This window comes from Triturus cristatus, chromosome 8, assembly GCF_964204655.1.
Source record: "Triturus cristatus chromosome 8, aTriCri1.1, whole genome shotgun sequence".
Taxonomy (NCBI): Eukaryota; Metazoa; Chordata; class Amphibia; order Caudata; family Salamandridae; genus Triturus; species Triturus cristatus.
Window position 1 is genome coordinate 812,713,619 of NC_140591.1, and position 23,967 is coordinate 812,737,585.

General features: G+C 47.7%; 1 long non-coding RNA gene across 1 annotated transcript in view; it reads left to right on the plus strand.

The window, feature by feature from the left end:
• The window catches only part of LOC146805123 (uncharacterized), a 172,042-nt gene extending 160,369 nt beyond the window's left edge, over nucleotides 1-11,673 (plus strand). Inside the window, exon 3 of the long non-coding RNA XR_014967430.1 lies at nucleotides 10,722-11,673. This is a non-coding gene — a long non-coding RNA (uncharacterized LOC146805123). The remainder of the gene's footprint in view (nucleotides 1-10,721) is intronic.
• The last annotated feature ends 12,294 nt before the right edge of the window (nucleotides 11,674-23,967 follow it).

Below are 23,967 nucleotides of genomic sequence, written 5' to 3' on the forward strand. Positions count from 1 at the left end.
AAAGAAAAAAAAATTATAACATGTAATAATACATTTTTTACAACACAACATAATTTCCACAAAGTAATTTGTTTGTCTTTTTTGCTGTTCTCAGAATATATTGAATTTCACTAGAAATAGTGATTTCAATCGTACTCATCACTTAACAGCAGGCAAAAAAAAAAACAATCAGAAAGATTGTTAAAAAACAACAACATGCTATTCTCAGTAAAATACCACAAGATACAAATCACACATATATAAAATGCTTATGGCTAACAAAAGTTTATAAGTTTAACTTACAAAAACTGTAAATGTTGTCGCTTAAACATATTCACTGAATCTAAGGATGAATTTTTGGAGGAGGCACCACGCCCACAACGCTTTTCTTCAGTGGTGTGGAAATGTTTTACTTTTCCCGAGGGGCAAACAAAGACCAATGCCACCTTGGTCATGTGCAAGATTTGCAAAAGAGTGCTGTCGCGAGGGGATCCTAACAAGAAATACTCGTACGGCACGGCAAGTATGATGAAGCACCTAAGGACCCTTCATCCGATCTTGCACGAGAAGAGTGCAAACTGATGAGAAACACTCCTGCGCCTTTCTGAGTTTCTTTTCTTTTTCTTTTTTTTTCTGCCATGATTTCTCTATTTTAACGTTGAAAAACAGTATCTGTAAAAAAGAATCACAAATAAATGTATATTAATAACTTTCACATTTATACTATTCCATTACTGTACAAACACATTTTATATAAAAACTGACTAAGAAACTATAGCCCTGAACCACAAGTGTGACGATGGTTAAAACACTACATGCATAGTGCATACTACTTTGAAGCAGTTCACGCCCTGAAGCCTACCTCACTAAAAGACTACATGCTAACTAACTGAATGATTACAGTACTATAAGGAGACACACTGGGTGAGTAACAGGGTGTTTGCTAGAAGTGTATGAATACTGACTGGGGAATTGAAAGTGTGAACGACAACTGTGTAGGTGGTTAACAGGACTGCATACATAGTGGATAGGCGTTTGAAGCAGTCCATGTGCTAAGGTCTGGCTCACTGCATGAGTACTTGGGTACTGACTGAATGATTAGAGTACAGCAAGGAGAGTGCCTGGGTGAATTTATAAGTGGTTGGCTTTTGGCACAGTGAATGGATTAGTACTTGGTACTGAATGGGTCACTAGAGGAGTGCAAAGGGAGTGACAGGATGTTTGCTGGACTGTATGGATACTGACTAGGGAATTGAAGGTGTGAAAGACAAGTGTTAGAAGACTGCATGCATACTGCATAGACATTTGAAACAGTCTATGTGGTAATGTATGGTTCACAACATGAGCACTTGGAAACTGACTAAATCATCAGACTACTGCTAGGACAGCGCCTGGGTAAAACCTTTAATTTTTCAGTTCTGGCACAGTGAAGAGAATAGTACATGGTACTGCACTTTAGTGACAAACCCTGACTCATTTTATCAATGCATAAGCAAAGACTAGCTTCTAATGCTACTAAAACTTGACAACATGACCGGTTTTAAAACAGTTATCTGTCAGCAAATACACGATGTTACCAAATGCTTCTCTCACAATCCTTACCCAAATGCACACAGACTCACAGTGTGATTTTAGACAAGCAACACTATCCTAGGAGTTTACCAAAACTCATTCACTAGTCTAGAAGAGGTAAGAGTACTGCACACAATCTACATATTTAAGTACAGCACTTTAGTGTCAAAGCCTGACTCATTTTATCAATGCATAAGCAAAGACTGGCTTCTAATGCTACTAAAACTTGACAACATGACAGGTTTTAAAAAAGTTATCTGTCAGCAAATACACGATGTTACCAAATGCTTCTCTCATAGTGGTTCCCAAATGCACACAGACTCACAGTGTGATTCTAGACAACAACCACTATCCCTAGGAGTTTACCAAAACTCATTCACTACTGTGGAAGTGGTAAGGGAACTGCACACAATCTACATATTTCAGGACTGCACTTTTGTGTCAAAGCCTGACTCATTTAATCAAACCATAAGCAAAAACTGCCTTCTAATGCTACTAAAACTTGACAACAAGACAGGTTTTAAAACAGTTAAATGTCAGCGAATACATGATGTTATCAAATGCTTCTCTCACAGTGGTTCCCAAATGCACACAGACTCACAGTGTGATTCTAGACAAGCAATACTATCCCTAGCAGTTTACCAAAACTCATTCACTACTGTGCAAAGGGTAAAGAGACTACACACAATCTACATATTAAAGTACAGCACATTAGTGTCAAAGCATGACTCATTTTATCAATGCATAAGCAAAGACTGGCTTCTAATGCTACTAAAACTTGACAACATGACAGGTTTTAAAACAGTTATCTGCCAGCAAATACACAATGTTACCAAATGCTTCTCTCACAGTGGTTCCGAAATGCACACAGAATCACTGTGTGATTCTAGACAAACAACACTATCCCTTGCACTCTACCAAAACACATTTCTTCATCTAGAAGGAGTACTACATTTTAGTGTAGAAACATAACTCATTTCACAAATTCATAAACAATGACTGGTTTCTAATTCTACCAAAATATAAAAACAGCACAGTTATCTGTCTGCAAACACATGAAAAACACAAATGCTTATCACAGAATGGTTTCTACATGCACACACACTGTCAATAAGATTGTAGAGAAAAAAAGTACTCCATACCAGGATGGGTGTCAAAATGGATTAAGTCAGAATCAGATGTCTCAAAGTTAATGTCTATTGGTAGAGGGACTATGTCCCGTACTCAGGTTAAACAGAAAGAGTGGTATGATGCTAAGAAGGGAGTCAAATTTGCTCCACTCGAGGTTGGCGATATGATCAGGTTTAGAACTCCTCTTCCTACCAAGAAGGGAGAGAGTAAGTTTGGTGATCCAGTCAAAGTTCTGAAAAAATTTCAGAATGCTGTGAAGGTTTTGGGAGGTTATTGGTGGAATCTTAGCAAAGTGGTGAACGTTTGCACTAAGGGGCCTAATTTCTGTGTGCGAAAACAGTGATTCGCCTTGCAGTGATGTGGGTTCCCAACAGGTCAGTCTTAGAAGGAGTTCTAGGGTTATTGTTAAGCCTACAAAATACAGATTTTAAATAGTAGTGCTATTTAACTTGCTTTTTCTTCCTGGTGTTTTTCATATTTTTTGTGTGGTTTTTTTGGGGAAGAAGGGAAGATGTGTAGTATCCTGCAGATGTGATTGTAGTATGTATCTCTTTAAGTGTGGGTTAAGTCATCTACTAGAATGAACCTGTTACCTAGAGGCAAAGGAATGTGGATGCACTGTTGGTTGGAGCTGCTCTGCTGGAGCCATTGTGTTTGCCGGCTCCACAAACCATGTAGCCAAGAATAAAGCATCTTCTTCAATGCTTCCGGTTTAATTACTACAGAATTGTATGATGATACATCTAATTTTGACACCATATTTTGTTACCAACACTATGGTCATCATTTCTTGCACAAAGCAAGCATCCCACAAAATGTTTTCTCTTATGATCACTGGGAACATTGCCCAACAACACTGAAAGGTAGTTCAAACACATTTGCACAGAAGTTTGCTTATTTTTCGGGATTTAACACATCAGACCTAACATCTTATTATTATAAGCTTGCACCAACACCTGCGAAGAAAAATATTCTCACTAACACGAAACATATATACTCTGCTTCCTTTATTTCCCAACTGTCTTTAAAGGGTTTTGACTTTTGGAGGGACGCTATTGAAACAAAATCTGTCTGAGGGACTAAAGAATGGCAAGTTCAGGGAACTGAGGCCTTATATAAAGCATGCCTCATACAATATAAAATAATTTTCCTGAACGAGAGAGTGCAACAGACTTCCTGTCTTGGGCTTGCCAAGATCAAGGACTTGAACACACCTTTGAGGGATGGCAAAATTACACACAAAACAGTGAGAATACATTAGATACCATACAACATGATGCTTCTTACAATTCATCACACCCCAATTGGAAGGGGTGGTTGGTTTGGCCAATCGACACAAATGGGTGTTAGTCACAATTAAGGGGTACCACCAAAGAGTTCAGGATCCATAGGCCTGACCAGCGTTATGTACAAACAGAACACTTGGTGGTGATGACATCCTACAGTGTTGGGAAGTTATGTCTAGAGTGGCTAAAAACCTTAGCACTGACCCAGGTGATACAAAACGTGTCCTTACTCTCAGATGACATGGATAACAGGGATGTTAGGTCCCCAGAAACCACGCCAAAAGCGCTTCTTGTATGCTATTTACAATGAGGTATAGAAAATCTCTCAACAGGAGGCTGATGAGTGATTGCGTGAGATTGACAATGTTAACCTAGAAAAGGCTTTGGCAGTGTTCGACAATTGCATGACCACACTATCATCTAGAATTTATTTACTGGTTAAAATTGTGTCTTCGGCTATAGATATGATGAAACAGGATTGTCTATTCTTCAACATGGACAATCGTAATTGCTATCCATTCTTTTATTAAGCTGGACCCTACAATCATTTGTTCTGGTCACATGCCCTGGTGCTACATCAACAGCACAACTCTGTTTTCGACATACAATCTAACGGAAAGAAAGATGTCAATGGCCCATAGAGATGTAAGATATACAAATCTACACATTGAAACATTGGACCAATTATCTTTCACCGTGACTGAGTCACCTTCCACATAATGGTTAATCCATTGCTATATTACACTGCTAGTCACAATATTCCAATTCCAATAGGTAAAGAAACTCTTGAACATTTAATATGCATCTGCCCGAAGCTGTTGCCGATACGGAGGATATACTTACGTCCCTTGTTTAATAATGCGAAAATAAGAACAACTGTAGAGGCTGTACGTTATTGTTTCAGGCTCAAAGAGGACAGTGCAATTATAAGGATGGTTCCGTTTTTAGAACATGCCTATAAAGCATTAACTGCTTAGATTGTTTTTAAAACATGTATATATATATATATGGTATTATGAATTATATATGTTCTTTTATATGATGTTTAATCATAGAAATTATTTTAACTCAGCATTTGCATTTTCTCTTTTATTGTAATCAAATGATTAATACAATAAAGCATCTTATACTACTACTAGTATCAGCAGGTGGGAAGGTATGAAGCATTGGGAGAGAGAGTTATACATGAGTACTCGGAATTACCTTACAGATTTAGATGCAGGAATGGGGACACTGTAGTATTTTTCAGTGGTTCAGAACGTGAAACTGCTTTAAGTGAGTCTCTAGTTTGCAATGATATTTTGCTTCATGGAGCCTGAAATGCTTTAGTTGCCAACTTATCATGTCACTTGAAGGGATCCCCAGCTGCTGTGATTCATCCAGTGTTCAAGCTGCTTTCAAATGGAAGCTATTTGATGCTGAATGATCAAAGTTGCGGTGGGATGGTTCCAGGCATTGCATATCTTGTCACAGTAGGTTTCAGGGTTACTTGTTGCATGCAAGTATTGTTTCTACCGACCCACACTGTTAGGGAGGTGACGCAATGGCCTTTGTTGAATGTTTCCTTTATACGGTTTGATTCTCTGAGCAGACTGAAAGCCATGCTTTTGCAAAAGGATGTGGCCTCAACCTCAGCCCGAGAGACTTTTGATCTCCAGGTTCTAAGGTCTTCATCTGAGATACAGGCGCTAGTCCCGTACAAATTTCCTGCTCCATTTCGGGGAAATGGTTCATCGTATCTTTAAAATGTCTGATAAGAAGGGAATTGTGCACCTATTTAACAGCATTGGTTCTGGTCTATTAAGCACCTTCCAGACACTCTTCGGAGTTATTCCAGTGTTTATACACTCTGTATTGGGAAGCATTTTTGGAGAGCTTCCGCTGGTCCTACTATTTGTAGTGGGTATCCTGGTTTTAATTTTCCATCTATGCAATGGAAGGCCCAGTTTCTCCAGAGATGGAAAAAGCACTCCTAGGGTGACGTTGCTGTAAGCGCATGGTACTCCATCTGGGCACAGCTCCGCTTCGGAAGCTAAACGAGCATCGATTCCTATCATTCAGTCTAGTCTGGGTGTACTGCATCATGCCTGTGCTCCGCTGCCTATTCTGCGGATATGAATGCATTTTGGAAATATGCCTAACACTTCCTTAGGTTGCGCCACTGGACCCCTTAAAGGCCCAAGTATCAGTTTCCTCAGCATATTCCCATGTTGATGACGGTACTCCTGGAGCCTCCATGGGATGCTTCAGTTCCTGTCAGAACAGACACCGGCTCTATAACCAGCACACAGGTTTCAAGCGTTTTCTCGGTGGCTGCTGCGGGAACTAAAGATGATCACCTTTGCTCCATTGACCTAATACAAGAGGTGTTACAGGGACTGTTGTCTGCAGGTGCAAGCAACAATGATGTTGCATCACCCACACAGAATTCATAAATATTTGGCTCTCGAAGGTGATGGGAACAATTCAACCTTTTTCCAAAACAAGTCAAATTGGAATTCGAAAACATCGTTTTGTTTTAACTTTCCTGCTCTCACTGAGTACCATGGCTTTTAGAGTGCCTAGTCAGTCTGATCATATATTGACTCTTTTTTAGACTGATAGAGCTTTAAAATTTTTATAGCATCATTATTTAACTTATATTATGTTTTTAGATGTTTTTATACTAGTTTTCATCAAATATTTTTATTCTTTTATCAGGCATACTTTAGTATTAGATAATCTTATCGTCCTTTGGATGAGGAGTGGGTGTTATGTTCCCCAATGTACCCCAATCTAGGCCTACGTAGCTACATGACCTTTTACCTACATTTTTCCTACCTTGTTCTGCATAACGGTTCTAACACTGACCTTTTACCTAGTTATGTGCTGATTAAATCAATTTCTTGGAAACTAGCCTCATTTATTATGTATGAGGATTCTTAGAAAAGTCCCTACACATGACGTACGTAACACCATGAACACATTCTGTGTAAAATGTCATGGTCATCTTCATCCTAGGACGAAATAACTACTTTGCATAATTGCAGGTATTGTTCTAAGTTAATTTGCACAGTCATACTTACAACACATCGATTATGTAAGGAACCCGAGACTATCTTTATGGTATAAAAGACCGATACCAACACTAGATAGACAGAGGAGAAACTTCAATGCTGACACTAGACACTGAGGTCCCTGACTGTAGAAGCTACAACACGCATCGGTCTGACCTCCCTTGCGGGGTTTCCAACTCGAGACCAAGATGGAGTCCTTCATTCTCTCCCATCAGGTAATGGGAATGGCTCTTCCCTAGGGGATTCTTAGCTTTACACCCACATACATGCTTAGGTATACTTAGGTAGGGTTTGCATCATAGGAGTACGCTTGATTACTGTCATGTATCTATATACCTGCATATATTCACTGTTTTAGCACCATGGTAGAATTCTACCTTTTATTTACTCTGTTGGTGCTTGTAATCTTATACATCTGTTTCTGTCTAATGGTTGTTGCAGCACACACGTTTTATACTAGAATGACTCTGGTTCAATAAATGCTTACTGAAAACGTCCCCATTGTTTATTCTGTGTATTTCTCTGAGACCAAGTGAGCACGAGTGACTGATGAAAAAGTACTGTACTGTTTCCACAATCCCTGAAGGATCAAGTTGCCAGAGACTATTCGCTCCTTGGTAAGGTTAAGGGGGAGGTAATGGCGACACTGTGAGCTAGCTGGTCTAAAGGCTGACATATCCTTTGAGGGTGTCTGGAATCAGTCTTGGCACCAATCCCTTAGTTTATGTTGTTAAAACGCGCAGATCCTATGTATTATTAGGAACTACACAACACTACTGGAGGACCCCTATTATTGCCACAAGTAAGTCCCCCCAGCTGGAGTGGTCGGAGGGCCTGCCCCCTTTGTCAACCACTCTACACAGGGCCTCCTGGCTCACTACTTGTTGGGGCATAAAGTCCCCTTGGCTGCTGAAGGTCATTGGGGGCTTGAACCCCTATTGTTTTCACAAGTAAGTCCAGCACAGCAGGATTGCTGAGACGTGGTCAGAGGCCCGCTCCCTTTCTCAACAACTCTACACAGGAGCCTCCTGGTGCACTGCTGGTTGGAGGATGAAGTCCCCTTGGCTGCTGAGGGTCGTTGGGGGGTGAATGGAATGGACACACCAATATAGTCAACACCATAGCATGGTCTCATTCACGCTCGGTGCTGTTGTGAGCTGCATTCCACTCCTACATCGTGCTGCAACATATGCATCCTTCACACAACACACCACTCACTGACATAGACACTGTAGACACAAGGACTAACCTGGACTGCATTGAAGGAGACATGCTACTCACAGCAGCCAAACCGCAACACACACAACACCGGCTCTCACTGTCATGAGCATTGAAAAGCCAGCGTGCTTCCTTGCCCAATCCATGTAACCATGGAGAACATTGACAAGTCAAATCACATATGCACGTACAAAACTCAGCATCAGACTCATTAACGATGGTGACATCATCACTTGTATGAAATGAGATGGGAACTAGGAGCACTGTAAAAAACACTTTCTCCCAATCAATCAATCAATCAATCAATCAATCAATCAATCAATCAATCAATCAATCAATCAATCACTGCATTTGTAAAGCGCACTACATACCCGAGAGGGTCTCAAGGCGCTGGAGAGGTGGGGTGCTACTGGTCGAAGAGCCAGGTCTTGAGGAGTCTTCTGAAGGCCAGCAGGTCCTGGGTCTGTCCGAGGATGGTGGGGAGAGTGTTCCAGGTCTTGGCGGCAAGGTAGGAGAAGGATCTGCCGCCGCCGGTGGTTTTTCGGATGCGAGGGACTATGGCGAGGGCGAGGTTGGCTGAGCGGAGGCTTAGGGTGGGGGTGTGGAAGCTGAGTCTGTTGTTGAGGTAGGTGGGTCCGGTGTTGTGCAGTGCTTTGTGTGCGTGGATCAGGAGCTTGAAGGTGATCCTTTTGTTGACGGGGAGCCAGTGCAGGCCTCTCAGGTGGAGTGTGATGTGGTTGTGGCGGGGGACGTCGAGGATGAGTCGGGCCGAGGCGTTCTGGATGCGTTGGAGTCGTCTCAGGAGCTTGTTTGTAGTTCCTGAGTAGAGGGCGTTCCCGTAGTCGAGTCTGTTGGCGATGAGGGCCTTGGTAACGGTTTTTCTCGTGTCGAGGGGGATCCATTTGAAGATCCTGCGGAGCATACGGAGGGTGTTGAAGCAGGACGCGGAGACGGCGTTGACTTGCCTGGTCATGGAGAGTGTGGAGTCGAGGATGACCCCCAGGTTGCGTGCGTGGTCCGTGGGTTCCGGGGCTGTGCCTAGTAACGTGGGCCACCAAGAGTCGTCCCAGGCTGATGGGGTGGGTCCGAGAATGAGGACCTCTGTCTTGTCTGAGTTCAGCTTCAGTCTGCTGTCCTTCATCCAGTCGGCTACGGCCTTCATTCCTCTGTGGAGGTTAGCTTTGGCGGTGTGGGGATCTTCTGTGAGGGATATGATCAGCTGGGTGTCGTCGGCGTAGGAGATGATGTTGAGGTTGTGTTGTCGTGTGACGTGGTCGAGGGGGGCCATGTAGATATTGAACAGCGTTGGGCTGAGGGAGGATCCCTGTGGGACGCCGCAGATTATCTCGGTGGTTTTGGAGCGGAAGGGTGGGAGGCGGACGCTCTGGGTTCTGCCGGAGAGGAAGGATGTGGTCCAGGCCATGGCCTTCTCTTGGATACTGGCGTCATGGAGGCGTGCTGATAGGGTGCGGTGGCAGACCGTGTCAAAGGCTGCTGATAGGTCCAGGAGGATGAGGGCGGCTGTTTCTCCTTTGTCCATCAGGGTCCGGATGTCATCAGTGGCGGCGATGAGGGCAGTCTCGGTGCTGTGGTTGCTGCGAAAACCGGATTGGGAAGGGTCCAGGATGTTGTTAACTTCAATGTAGCGGGTCAGCTGTTTGTTGACAATCTTCTCGGTCACTTTTGCCGGGAAAGGGAGCAGGGAGATGGGCCGGAAGTTCTTGAGGTCCTTGGGGTCCGCCTTGGGCTTCTTCAGAAGGGCGTTGATCTCGGCGTGCTTCCAGCTTTCTGGGAAGGTTGCTGTCTCGAAGGAACAGTTGATTGTTTTCCGGAGGTGGGGCGCGATGGTTGTGCTGGCTTTGTTGAAGACGTGGTGAGGGCAGGGGTCCGATGGGGATCCGGAGTGGATGGAGTTCATGGTTTTGATGGTGTCTTCGTCGCTGGACCAGACCTTCAGGCGACTGGTGCGAGTGGTAGTCGCAGGGGTGGTGGACTCGGTGGTGGGTGCGGGGGGGTCGGAGTTGAAGCTGTCGTAGATAAGAGATCACAGGCATACCGGACTGTGACCATGTCGTACCAATAAACCAATGTGACACACAAAGACTAGCAAAATCTGCTACCACACATGCCCCAATCTTACAACATATCCTCAGTGGAATTGCACGTATGTCCTTGTTAAAGTTCAAATATGTACAGGGATGACACACCTGTGTCAGCAAAGTGATGGCCCATGAGTAGTAATGGCCATGTACAGCCAAATCTATACATGAGCTGGGAATGCACACACTTCGACATGCACATTGAAATGCTTCATGTTGGCTGGGCAATGTGCCACATCAATATCAATCTCTGTCAGTGACAACTTTGGACAAAGCAGTGTACAGGCACGCATCCTGACATACAGTAGCAAATGTCATGTATGTGAACCATTGATGCCTGTAGAAACATAACTTACCTTGTGTGTCTCTTCCAAACACAGGTGGTGCTGGGGACACAGCAGCAAATGAAGAGGAGTCCTTGTCCCAGACTCCGGTGGACCCTCAGCTCTCTGGTGTGGATCAGTCTCTGTCCTCTTCGGATGATGAAGAACAACCTGGCACCTCCGATGTGAGTCATCATGCAGCACCAGCAGTACAAACATCTGCACCCCCTGTACCCACGCCTCCAGCATCTGGCAACAGACAGGGCACCCCTGCCAACCCATACAGACCAAGGACACAGAATACCGACAGCACCGGGACACAGGACCTCCAGGAAGCTAAGGACAACACCACCAGTAACAACACCCAAGGGGGCCCAGTGTCACCTGTGCGTGCCACTGCAGGTCCTGCCCGTGTGGCTAGGAGTGCTGGGAGGGGTGGTAGGCAGAGGTCGCGGCTTGCAGAGGGGTCTGGACTGCATGATGACCCCCAACTGGCACGCATCATAGATGCGTACCAGGATAGCACCGGAGGATTCGGCCAGGTAGTGGGGATCTTCAAGGACATTCAACAGGAGCACGCTGCCCATCATGCTCGCATGGAGACAAAGTGGGATGCACTTACTGCGGTGTATAGGGACATACTCACATGCCTCCACCAGATACGCATCAACATGTCCACACCTCCCTGTGTGGCCACAACATCTGTTGCCGCAAGATCTGCCAGTGCCACAGGGAGGGAAGATGACTCTGGCGGAGAGGCTTCTGCACCGAAGATGCCTGCACCTGAGGATCCCCACCGAAGAAGAAGAGGGGTCGTCCGAAGAAGGACAAGTGAGATGCAGATGTCCATGCACATCCCCCAGGGCCTCAAAACCTGTTCTGGAAAATGTTCTTTGTGCGCAAACTGTTCACCTTGTCGTATCTAACACAACTCGCCTACATGACATGGAGGGTTCATGTTGGTCCAATGTAGCAGATGACTGTGGACTTTACTCTGGACATTTCAGCTACCAACACTTCCAACTCTACTGTGAACTTTGGATTCAAATCCCAATGTACAGCACCCACCATCCTGTGCACTATCCTCACACATGTTTGTAAATAAACTCACCAGTACACTATACTTGCCTCTGTGTGATTCCAAGTTGTTATGTGTCATGGAGATGTTGACCTGCTAAAGAACACAGTGCATGCCAAATACTACAGCAATGTGATCACCGTTATGTGAGTCATGGTGATGTGATACATGTGAGGGAGACACACCACTATGGCACCACAACACATACTCACCATGGCCAAGTAACTCATCCCATACAATGATGTTGACCTGAAATACAGTAGAATGCACAGACACCACACCTATCTACAGTCAGTGGTAACAAGCCCACAGGTGAGGTAAGCAAATGTCAGTCAGATGTGATAAGACAGACAACGCACAGAACAAAGGGTAGCACAGGTTCATTACACATCAGCAACATGTTTATTCCACAACAGTTGCAAGGTAATTCTATGTGACAGTGGACACACTGTCACAAAGTGTCGGAGAATCGAAGTCCAGGGGTGTGTGGTACATCACTTGATGGGAATCGACAACTTCCACCCTCGGGTTGGATTCTGGGTGTTGGGGGTCAGTGTTGACCAAACAACAGGCAAAGTACCCTGGGAAGTACAGACATAAGACAAAGTCAAAAGCACAGCAGAACAGGAGAGAAATGCAATACACATGCACAAAACATGTCAAAAGAAACCTACACAGAAACAAGTTAGCAGTTCGACACTATTGTGGAGTACAGACCACCTGAAAGGACACATCACTGCACGCATCCAGTCAAGTAGCACACAGACACACTCAAACCGCAACAGAGCAGCCCCAACACATTTCAGGCTAACTCAATACATTGACATAACAACCCTGTAAACTCACATTCAGGTGAAAAAGTTGTTGATGAGCTGTGTGCAGATGTCACCCTCATCATCATCCTCACTGGCATCGTGGCCCAGGCCTGGATCCTCCACAGGTGGCGGATGTAAGTCATCGTCATCCTGGATGAGAGGCAACTTCTTCCGCACTGTCATGTTGTGTAGCATGCAGCATAAAAGGATAATTTTGCCCCTCCGGTCTTGTCCAGGCAGCGGAAGCGTCTTTTCATGAGACGAAAGGTCCGCTCAATCACCCTCCTGTTCCGACCATGTGTCTCATTGTAGCGCATCTCGGCTGGTGTCACAGGGTTTCTGAGGGGTGTCAGCAACCACCGAATGTTGGTGTATCCGGAGTCACCTACATACAAACAATTGAACAATTAGCGGAGTTTTGAAAGAGGGTGGAATACAACATTGCCAAACACACACAATGGTAAACAGTCAGTACACACCGACAAGCCAGGCACACTGGTTTGGCATCTGTGACATCAGCGTTGCAATGCGACTACTCCTCATGATGTAGGCATCGTGCGCAGAACCGGGGAAACGTGCACAGACATGTGTGATACACATGTCTGCAAGACATACCACCAGAGCATTGATGGAGTGGAAATGTTTCCTGTTCCGGTATGCCTGCTCATGTGCCCGTGGTGGTACCAGGGCCACATGTGTACCATCAATAGATCCGATGACGTTCGGCATCCTCCCCAGTGTATAAAAAGCATCCTTTATGTCAGTGAGTTGACCAGGGCTAGGAAACTTGATGTACAGGTCAAGGAAATGCAACATCCCCTCCAAGACATTGCGTAGCACACGACTGAACATAGTTTGCGACATACCACCAGCAGTAGCCACAGTGTACTGGAAGGTACCAGTAGCAAAGAAGTGCAGGGCTGCCATCACCTTCACCTCTGGGGTCAGTGCTGTAGGGTATGTCCGGCCAGGTAGCAGATGTGGCGTCAACTGCTCCGCCGACTCCTCAAACAGTGGCCTGGTGAAGCGGTACCGTCGGATGCAGTCGCGTTCCTGCATGGTTTCAAGGTCTGTGAACGGTCTATGGACAGCTGGTGCCCTGCAGTACAGAGATGAACAAAGGAAGATTGTCAATTCATCCACCCATGTGGCTATGACCAAGCAAAATATCACGATACATCATGACAATACACAATGTACTGAGGTGTGTGCTGTTGGGTATGGACACATATGTCAACTACATGCCCATCATCTCACATCTCAAGTTCACATGTCTGCATAAGTTCCATGTAGTGCAATGGCCAATCATTGGGCTGTGTCACATTACCTATGTACTGCTGTCACATTACAAAGACACACCACAGTGACAAGTGAGGCCTGATGTCTCCCAGGCATCACAGCTCTTTGACATGCAGATACCCAGGGTCCCTGTATTGCCACATGGACACTGGCATGACATGGCGTATCATGTACACACCACAGAACAACCACGAGTCCCACAGGTAGTGGCCACTGTTGTCTCTGCAGGCCCTACATGGACGTGTCGTAGACACACACAACATCAATGTTGACGCACAAACCACATGGATGTGGAGACTGTCTCCCATTGGGCACATTTGATCAGACACATCTGAGACACAACAGGCACACAGACTGTGGGTATACATCAGAATTGTGGCTATGGGTCGCACTGTGATGTACATACCATCCCACCCAGGACTCAAGGTGTATGTGGCATGTCCTAAACATATCCAACCTGCTACTGTGTCCATGACTCGTGCCCATAACTGTACAGTTGCACATCACAGTGGTAATGTGCACAATACACAAAGGATTCTGTCCCCATGAACACGTGCACAGCCTGGGAGTTGCTGCACCAAAGTGCCACACAACAAACCATATGTTGCCCCCCCAAAACACACAGGTAATGCAGCTTTACATGCCATGGGACACAGTGTGGTACATGCTGTAGTGTGGTAGGTGTGCACCTGAGTCCCTGGCAAGTAATTGTGTGTGTAAGCCATCAAAAAGTCACACCAATGTCAACCGACGCGGGTGACTTCTACAGAGATGCATTGCACAGTTCAGGACCGAGCCGTCTGTACGCTTAGCCATTGACTGCAATGAGCACCGATGCGGATGACTATCATGCATACGCGTCGTGCAGGCATGGACCATGCCGTGCGTACGCTTAGCTATTGACTGCAATATGAACCGATCCGGGTGACTATCATGTGTACGCATTGCACAGTTCTGGACCAAGCCGTGCGTACGCTTAGCCATTGACTGCAATGTGAACCGATGCGGGTGACTATCATGTATACGCATTGCACAGTTCAGGACCGAGCCATGCGTACGCTTAGCCATTGGCTGCAATGAGAACCGATGCGGGTGACTATCATGCATACGCGTCGTGCAGGCATGGATCGAGCCGTGCGTACGCTTAGCCATTGACTGCAATGAGAACCGATGCGGGTGACTATCATGCATATTCGTCGTGCAGGCATGGACCGAGCTCTGCGCACGCCTTGGCCATTGAATCGTATGGAGACGGGTGCATGTGGATTTTCAAACTACGCGTTGTACAGTCAGTTGACCGAGCCGTGCGCACCCATTGGCTCTGGACTGTTATGGAGACGGACGCAGATTCAAAACTTGTACGAGTTGTGCACTGGAAATTCAGTTGGATGCCTACAAAATGTTGCAATTTCTAGGGTTTTATGAAGGTGAAGATTTGAACGATGCGGAAGACGTGTACGAGTCGTACAATTCCATGAATTGGCCAGATTCATAGAATGCAACCGTGTTGGACCTATCACTTGGGACACATGGCACAGATTCTGCCTCTGCAGCACAGATATAAGGCTGGCTGGCCCCCAGGGAGCTCACTTGCCTGCACTACATGCTACTGGACCACATCTTTACTACCACTGCTGCTGTCTCTGCATCCTCTGGCTACTGCTATGGCACGTACTCTGGAGAGGGCCCCAGCCTTCACTGAGGAGGAGAACCAGGCCCTGCTGGACGGGCTCCTTCCACAGTACTGCAAGCTGTATGGGAAACCAGGGGAGCAGGTGAGTGTGCAGTCCACTGCCTTCCTAATTGTGCATGTGGTCTGACTAGCAGTACTAGCAGTGTGTACAACAGTGGCAAGCGTACTCACGGAGTACTTTCAACCCCCAAAGTGTGTAGGTACATGTAATGAACAGGTGTTCTGCAGCAAAAGTGCATTTGTGCAAGTTTCAACTTCCCAGGCAATGTTAACATGTCTGACATGCAGGGCATTTCTCCATTTCCATGGGTGCACTACCTGTGTAACTCATTTTCCTTTGTGATGACGACATGTATATCCAACTGCAGCACAAATATGGGGAATGTGTGTTAAAGGACTTTTAACTTTGTCATCCTCACAGGTTGATGCCCACCAGAAGCAGGAGATCTGGATGACCATCGCCCGGGCAGTTCAATCAGTGGGGGTCTACAAGCGCCGGATCCGCAACTGCCAGAAGAGGTGGCAGGACCTTCTGGGCTGGACCCGGAGGATCGCAAGGGTCCAACTGAAGCTGTCGCCTCCTTGCGAGAGGGGCGGACACCGGACCCTGAACCCCCACATGCTCAGGATTCTGGCGGTGGTCTTCCCGGACCTGAATGGGCAGCTGAAGGCCAGACAGCAGCAAGGAGGGGGTAAGTCAGTGCCTAATCTGTGTACTATGTTTACATGCTATTTGCAGTCTTTTGGCCTGGTCACACATTACGTAGGTCTTGTAGTCCAGAACTCATGTCCCTCAATTGTGTGATGCACCCTCCTCATCTGATCCACATCTGATCCACAGGTGTGGACCCTACAGTCTGTGGCTTGTGTCACTAGGGCACTGTGTCCCTGAAGTCAGCTATGCTTCAGGTTCCGGACAGCATCTTCTGTTTCCGTGACTCTGTTGTGTGTTTCATGGGTGGGTCAATTGTTTACACAATGCCTGAGATCTGACATGTGATCGGTGTGTGCCCTTGATATGTGTTCCAATTGCTGGTCAGACTTGCCACATGTGCCTGAGGTATTTCAAACACACCCATGCAGCAGGGGACTCCAAATTCTGGGTCTCAGGAGTATGTATATCAAGTGTGTCACACTTACCAAAGGAGATGATGGACGGAGCGCTTGAACAAATCAAACACTCACCCCCAGTCAACTGATGTGGGTTTAATCCATCATCATTCTTTAGCTCACTCCTCCACCCCAGTTCAGACATGGCCATATGCAAATCAGTCGGACCCTGTGCCTCATGGGAACAGTGTAGCCCGAACTGCCAAGCCATGTCTTCCCTTGACCGTAAACAAGCATCCTGGGACCGGTTTGAGGTCCATAACCCTTATCAGCCAGGCTATCTTGAATCCAGTGGCAAAGTGAGCAAGGGACCCACGTCTGGGCATACCCTGCCAACTTAGGGCGAACAAAGCGATACCAAAGGGGATGATGGATGGAGCTCTTGAGCAAATCAAACACTCACCCCCAGTCAACTGATCTGGGTTTAATCAATCATCATTCTTTAGCTCACTCCACCACCCCAGTTCAGACATGGCCATATGCAAATCAGTCTGACCCTGTGCCTCATGGGAACAGTGAAGCCCGAACTGCCAAGCCATGTCTTCCCTTGACCGTAAACAAGCATCCTGTTACCGGTTTTGGGTTCATAACCCTCATCAGCCAGGCTATCTTGAATCCAGTGGCAAAGTGAGCAAGGGATCCACGTCTGGACATACCCTGCCAACTTAGGGCGAACAAAGCGGTACCAAAGGGGATGATGGAAGGAGCACTTGAGCAAATCAAACACTCACCCCAGTCAACTGATCTGGGTTTAATCCATCATCATTCTTTAGCTCACTCCACCACCCCAGTTCAGACATGGCCTTATGCAAATCAGTCTGACCCTGTGCCTCATGGGAACAGTCCAGCCTGAATTGCCAAGCCATGTCTTCCCTGGACCGGAAACAAGCATCCTGGGACCGGTTTCGGGTTCATAACCCTCATCAGCCAGGCTATCTTGAATCCAGTGGTAAAGTGAGCAAGGAACCCACGTCTGGGCATACCCTGCCAACTTAGGGCGAACAAAGCGATACCAAAGGGGATGATGGACGTAGCGCTTGAGCAAATCAAACACTCACCCCCAGTCAACTGATCTGGGTTCAATCCATCATCATTCTTTAGCTCACTCCACCACCCCAGTTCAGGCATGGCCATATGCAAATCAGTCTGACCCTGTGCCTCATGGGAACAGTCCAGCCCGAACTGCCAAGCCATGTCTTCCCTGGACAGGAAACAAGCATCCTAGGACCGGTTTCGGGTTCATAACTCTCATCAGCCAGGCTATCTTGAATCCAGTGGCAAAGTGAGCAAGGGACCCACGTCTGGGCATAACCTGCCAACTTAGGGCGAACAAAGCGATACCAAAGGGGATGATGTACGGAGCACTTGAGCAAATCAAACACTCACCCCCAGTCAACTGATCTGGGTTTAATCCATCATCATTCTTTAGCTCTCTCCACCACCCCAGTTCCGACATGGCCATATGCAAATCATTCTGACACTGTGCCTCATGGGAACAGTCCAGCCCGAACTGCCAAGCCATGTCTTCCCTGGACCGGAAACAAGCATCCTGGGACCGGTTTCGGGTCCATAACCCTTATCAGCCAGGCTATCTTGAATCCAGTGGCAAAATGAGCAAGGGACCCACGTCTGGGCATAACCTGCCAACTTAGGGCGAACAAAGCGATACCAAAGGGGATGATGGATGGAGCGCTTGAGCAAATCAAACACTCACCCCCAGTCAACTGATCTGGGTTTAATCAATCATCATTGTTTAGCTCACTCCACCACCCCAGTTCAGACATGGCCATATGCAAATCAGTCTGAGCCTGTGCCTCATGGGAACAGTGTAGTCCGAACTGCCAAGCCATGTCTTCCCTGGACCGGAAACAAGCATCCTGGGACCGGTTTTGGGTTCATAACCCTCATCAGCCAGGCTATCTTGAGTCCAGTGGCAAAGTGAGCAAGGGATCCACGTCTGGACATACCCTGCCAACTTAGGGCGAACAAAGCGGTACCAAAGGGGATGATGGACGGAGCGCTTGAGCAAATCAAACACTCACCCCAGTCAACTGATCTGGGTTTAATCCATCATCATTCTTTAGCTCACTCCACCACCCCAGTTCAGACTTCGCCATATGCAAATCAGTCTGACCCTGTGCCTCATGGGAACAGTCCAGCCCGAACTGCCAAGCCATGTCTTCCCTGGACAGGAAACAAGCATCCTGGGACCGGTTTCGGGTTCATAGCTCTCATCAGCCAGGCTATCTTGAATCCAGTGGCAAAGTGAGCAAGGGACCCACGTCTGGCCATACCCTGCCAACTTAGGGTGAACAAAGCGATAGCAAAGGGGATGATGGACGGAGCGCTTGAGCAAATCGAACACTCACCCCCAGTCAACTGATCTGGGTTTAATCCACCATCATTCTTTAGCTCACTCCACCACCCCAGTTCAGACATTGCCATATGCAAGTCAGTCTGACCCTATGCCTCATGGGAACAGTTCAGCCCGAACTGCCAAGCCATGTCTTCCCTGGACCGGAAAGAAGCATCGTGGGACCGGTTTCGGGTTCATAACCCTCATCAGCCAGGCTATCTTGAATCCAGTGGCAAAGTGAGCAAGGGACCTACGTCTGGGCATACCTGCCAACTTAGGGCGAACAAAGCGATACCAAAGGGGATGATGGACAGAGCGCTTGAGCAAATAAGACACTCATCAGTGGGGGTCTACAAGCGCTAGATCCGCAACTGCGAGAAGAGGTGTGTGACGGGACACTACGGTCAGATCAGGGGGCACAAGGGGGTACGGACTGGTGGACCCCGGTATCGCGTGTTCCTAACGTTCTCCCCTCTCAACAGGACGAGTGGGCATCGGATACTGAAGACCGGCTACTATTAGCCGATGCGGTGCCCTTTAACTGGGACGATCTGGGAACACAAGCCCCGCCCCTAGACGACGTCACGCAGCCCGGAACTCCAAAAGGAGGAGGAACCAGGAAGTGGACGGACGGCGATCCCAGGAGGAAGGACGGAGATGAACGGAGCGGCGAAGGAGACGAGGACACGGACGAGGCAAGAGAGTGAGAGCAGGCGGAGAAAGGAGGAACGAGAGCCGAGAGGACCAGCGGCTACGGACCCCGCGAAGCGCCCAGCCACGTTCCCAGGGGAGGAGCGTGGCTTGGACAGGTACGGGACCGGGTAGCGGGTTGGATGGGAAGGCGGGAGTGCCCGCGTTAACCGAACAACCCTAGTTTAAAGCTATCCCACTATTCTTTAGTTATAAACCCCTCACCTTTACTGACACTCGAGTCGACGTTTTTGTTGTACACACTGAAGGTGATTCCTCACTCCCGGTAACTGGTGGTAGGCGCGACGCGCCTATATATATCGAGACTAATATCGTCCCTTATCTTTCTCTTCTTCTGGGGCATACTGGGAGCCGACCTCGTGACAGGAGAAGGGGCCGCCAGAGGGAACCAGATCACCCAAGAGGCCCACGGAGGTCTAAACACCACGGATCCCGCCACCTTTGCGAGGGAAAGGCTAACCAGCCGGACTAAAAGAAAACTCGTAACAATAAAACCACAAATACCAAGACCTCGTGTAGTGTCCCTCCTTGACACCCCGTCACAACTGGTGTCAGAAGTGGGATTTCCATCTCCCTCCGTCTGTGATCAAAAGATGGAGGCCCTCGTGCAACACTTAATCCAGGGGCAAGAGAAACTCAGTTGGGCCGTGGAGAGACAGATGACATCCGCCCAGGCGGATAGGGAGCTCTTTCAAAACTCGATGAACGCCCACCTTGAGTCCTTACCAAAGGCCACACCGGAACCCGGCGTACCAGTACCCATAGAACGGCGGCTACCCTATTCCAGCTCGGCTGGAGTGTCCCTACAAAAGTATGTCACTGGGGAAGACCCGGACGCCTTTCTGACCAACTTCGAGCGAGCAGCTCGCGCTTGCGGATGGCCCGAAGAAAAATGGCCCTTCTTTCTTTCACCACTCCTGTCAGGGGAAGCCCAGGCCGCTTATCAGGTGGCCAACCCCAGCGGTATGACCGGTTATCAAACCATTAAAGAGGTCATCCTGGAACATCTGGGGCTCGATGCCGAGGCCTACCGAAGCAAGTTCAGAAAAGAGAGGGGTTTGCAGGGGGAAAACCCAAAGACTTTATATTTCTGTCTAAAAATGGCCGCTGACAAGTGGCTCAAGCCAGAGTCTAGCTCAAAAGAGGAGATTATGACCAAGATTTATATGGAACAATTTTTGGAAGCCTTACCATTCGGGACACAAAAATGGTTGAAACAACACCCCCATTTAACTCCCGAACAAGCGGTAGACATGGCCAAGTATTTCGCAAGGGCCCAACCCCGCTCCTATCCCCTGGAACTGGAGAAATCTAATAAACACCCGATGGGAGGTAGAAGCGAGGGAAAGTTTGCCCTACCTCCTGCCGTACCCCGACCCAAGACCACTCGTTCCGAAGTGCCCCTACCCAAAGGCCCTCAGTGTTTCGAGTGCGGCGAGTGGGGCCATATCGCCAGACTTTGCCCACGAAAAAGGGTGGAAGAGCCCATGGACGTGGGGTACCTACCCAGGAGCGTCCTATACTCATCTGAGATGGGTGCATCGTTTTACGTACGTGTGGGGATGAATGGCATGACACTGAATGCTCTTTTAGACTCTGAATACCGACAGTCGGTGGTCCGAAAAAAACTAGTGTTGCCCCACCAGTATCTACCCCAACGAATCGTACACATAAGGTGCATACACGTGGAGGTCAGGCCCTATCCCTTGGCCCTAGTACCCCTGACTCCCTTAAACGGACCCGCATGTACGGTGAGGGTGGGGGTGGTTGACTCCCTACCCGAGGATGTAATTTTGGGGGTGGACAACCCAGACTTTCTAACAATGTTCAAGCATACTATGGAACAAGAGACCAAGGGACTAGAGGCGCCCACCCCGGGTCTCGTCACTGCTGAACCTTGGATAATAGACCAAAGCTTCCGCTTCGCACAGTCTAATGACCGCACCCTGTTTAATGCCTGGGAAAGTGCTCACCTCAACCAGACACACCCCAGAGAAACATATCCCTGGTTTGTAATAAAAGACGAGCTATTATACCGGGAAGGGAAGAAAGGAGGGGATCGTCAGCTGTTAGTACCCCAGCCCTTTAGGGACCAGATACTGTTCTTCTCACATGCACATCTCACAGCTGGTCATTTAGGGAAGGAGAAAACCACTAGCGGGGTACTGCGTTTTTTCTATTGGCCAGGGGTATTTAGGGACATAGAGACATATTGCCAAACATGTGACGTCTGTCAGAGAAGGTCCTCCTATAAACCCGTAGCTGCCCCGTTACAACCCATGCCCATTATAGGTGTCCCCTTTGAGAGGGTGGGTATGGATTTGATAGGTCCGCTTCCTCGAACTAAGAGAGGCCATCTACACGCTCTCGTTATCGTGGATTATGCCACCAGGTTCATAGAGGCGTTTCCCCTAACCTCCCCAACCACTAAGAACGTGGCCGACAAGGTGATAGAGTTGTTTTCCCGTGTAGGGTTCCCGAAGGAGGTGGTGACGGACCAAGGTACCCCTTTTACGTCCCGCCTGATGAAAGAGGTATGTGCAACCCTAGACATCCATCAGTTACACACATCCGTGTACCATCCACAGACGGATGGGCTGGTGGAAAGATACAACCGCACCTTAAAATCCACCCTAAAGAAAATGCTGACGGCGGAAAGACGGGACTGGGACAAGCTACTTCCCTTGGCCTTATATGTGTTAAGGGCACAAGTACAAAGCAGTACGGGGTATTCGGCTTTTGAGTTGCTATATGGAAGACAGCCCAGTTCCTTGTTGGAGATGACGAGAGATGCGTGGATAAATGAAGACAACCAAGACCACCGGTCTTTACTAGACTACACCTCACAACTAAAGTCGAAAATCGGAAAACTGCGGGAACTCGCACATTCCAATATGGAAAAAAGCCAAGCCAAGCAAAAGAGATATTACGACCAAGGAAAAAAGCTCCGGACGCTACAAGTGGGTGAGTGGGCCCTCGTATTGCTGCCCTCCAGCTCCAGTAAATTCAAGAGTGAATGGCAAGGCCCTTACCTGGTGACGGAAGCTATAGGACGCACGACTTATAAGTTACAGGTGACCCCCTCCAGAACGCAAAGCTATCATATAAACTTGCTCAAGAAGTGGCTAGGGTTCCCTACGAAAACTGCACATTTCTTAATACCCACTTATGGCCAGAAGGCCTCCACGGTGGGCTCCTTGGTGGTAAACCCCGAATTACAGGACGTGCAAAAGGAACATCTAAGAGAGGCACTCCGTCCCTTCGAAGACATCTTCTCGGACTCCCCGGGGAAAACACACCTAGCAGAACACTCCATTGAAACCACACCCGGAAAAATAGTGAGACAAAAGGCCTACCGAGTTCCCGCTGCAAAAAGAGAAGCTATCCAGAACGAAGTAAAAGACATGTTACGGCTAGGGGTCATACAACCCTCCACCAGTCCATGGTCCTCACCGATCGTGATGATTCCCAAACCCGACGGGTCATCCCGATTCTGTATGGATTTTAGAGCGTTGAACAGCATTTCTACATTCGATGCCTACCCGATCCCGCGCGTGGACGACTTGACTGAAAAGATTGGAGAAGCCACCTACATAACAACGTTTGACCTCACAAAGGGGTACTGGCAGGTGCCCCTCCGGGAAGAAGACCGGAAAAAAACCGCCAGTTCTACTGACCTAGGGCTTTTCGAGTTCACAGTCTTGCCGTTTGGGCTCCACAGAGCCCCGGCAACCTTTCAGAGGCTGATGAACCAAGTGTTGTTGCCCTACTCCTCCTTTAACTCGGCGTACTTGGACGACATAGTGGTGTTTAGCCAGTCCTGGGAGGGACATCTGCAACATGTTAAGACGGTACTCAACGCCCTCCGCCAAGCAGGTTTGCACATAAACGCTCGCAAATCCAGAGCTGCTTTTCACCGGGTACAATATCTAGGATATGTCCTGGGGGACGGGGTCATATCTCCCCAAGAAAAAAAGGTCATGGCTATAGTAAACACCCCCTTCCCGTCCACAAAAAAGGAACTACGGGGTTTTTTGGGTTTAATTGGCTACTACAGGCGCTTTATTCCATCTTTTGCTGACCTAGCCTCCCCCTTAACTGATCTCCTCCGAAAAGACTGTTCCACACATACCCTCAGGCATCCCACTGCTGAGACACTGAAGGCGTTTAGGGAACTAAAGGAAGCCATCACTTCGGCCCCGGTGCTTATATCCCCCAGCTTCCAGAAGCAGTTTATCCTG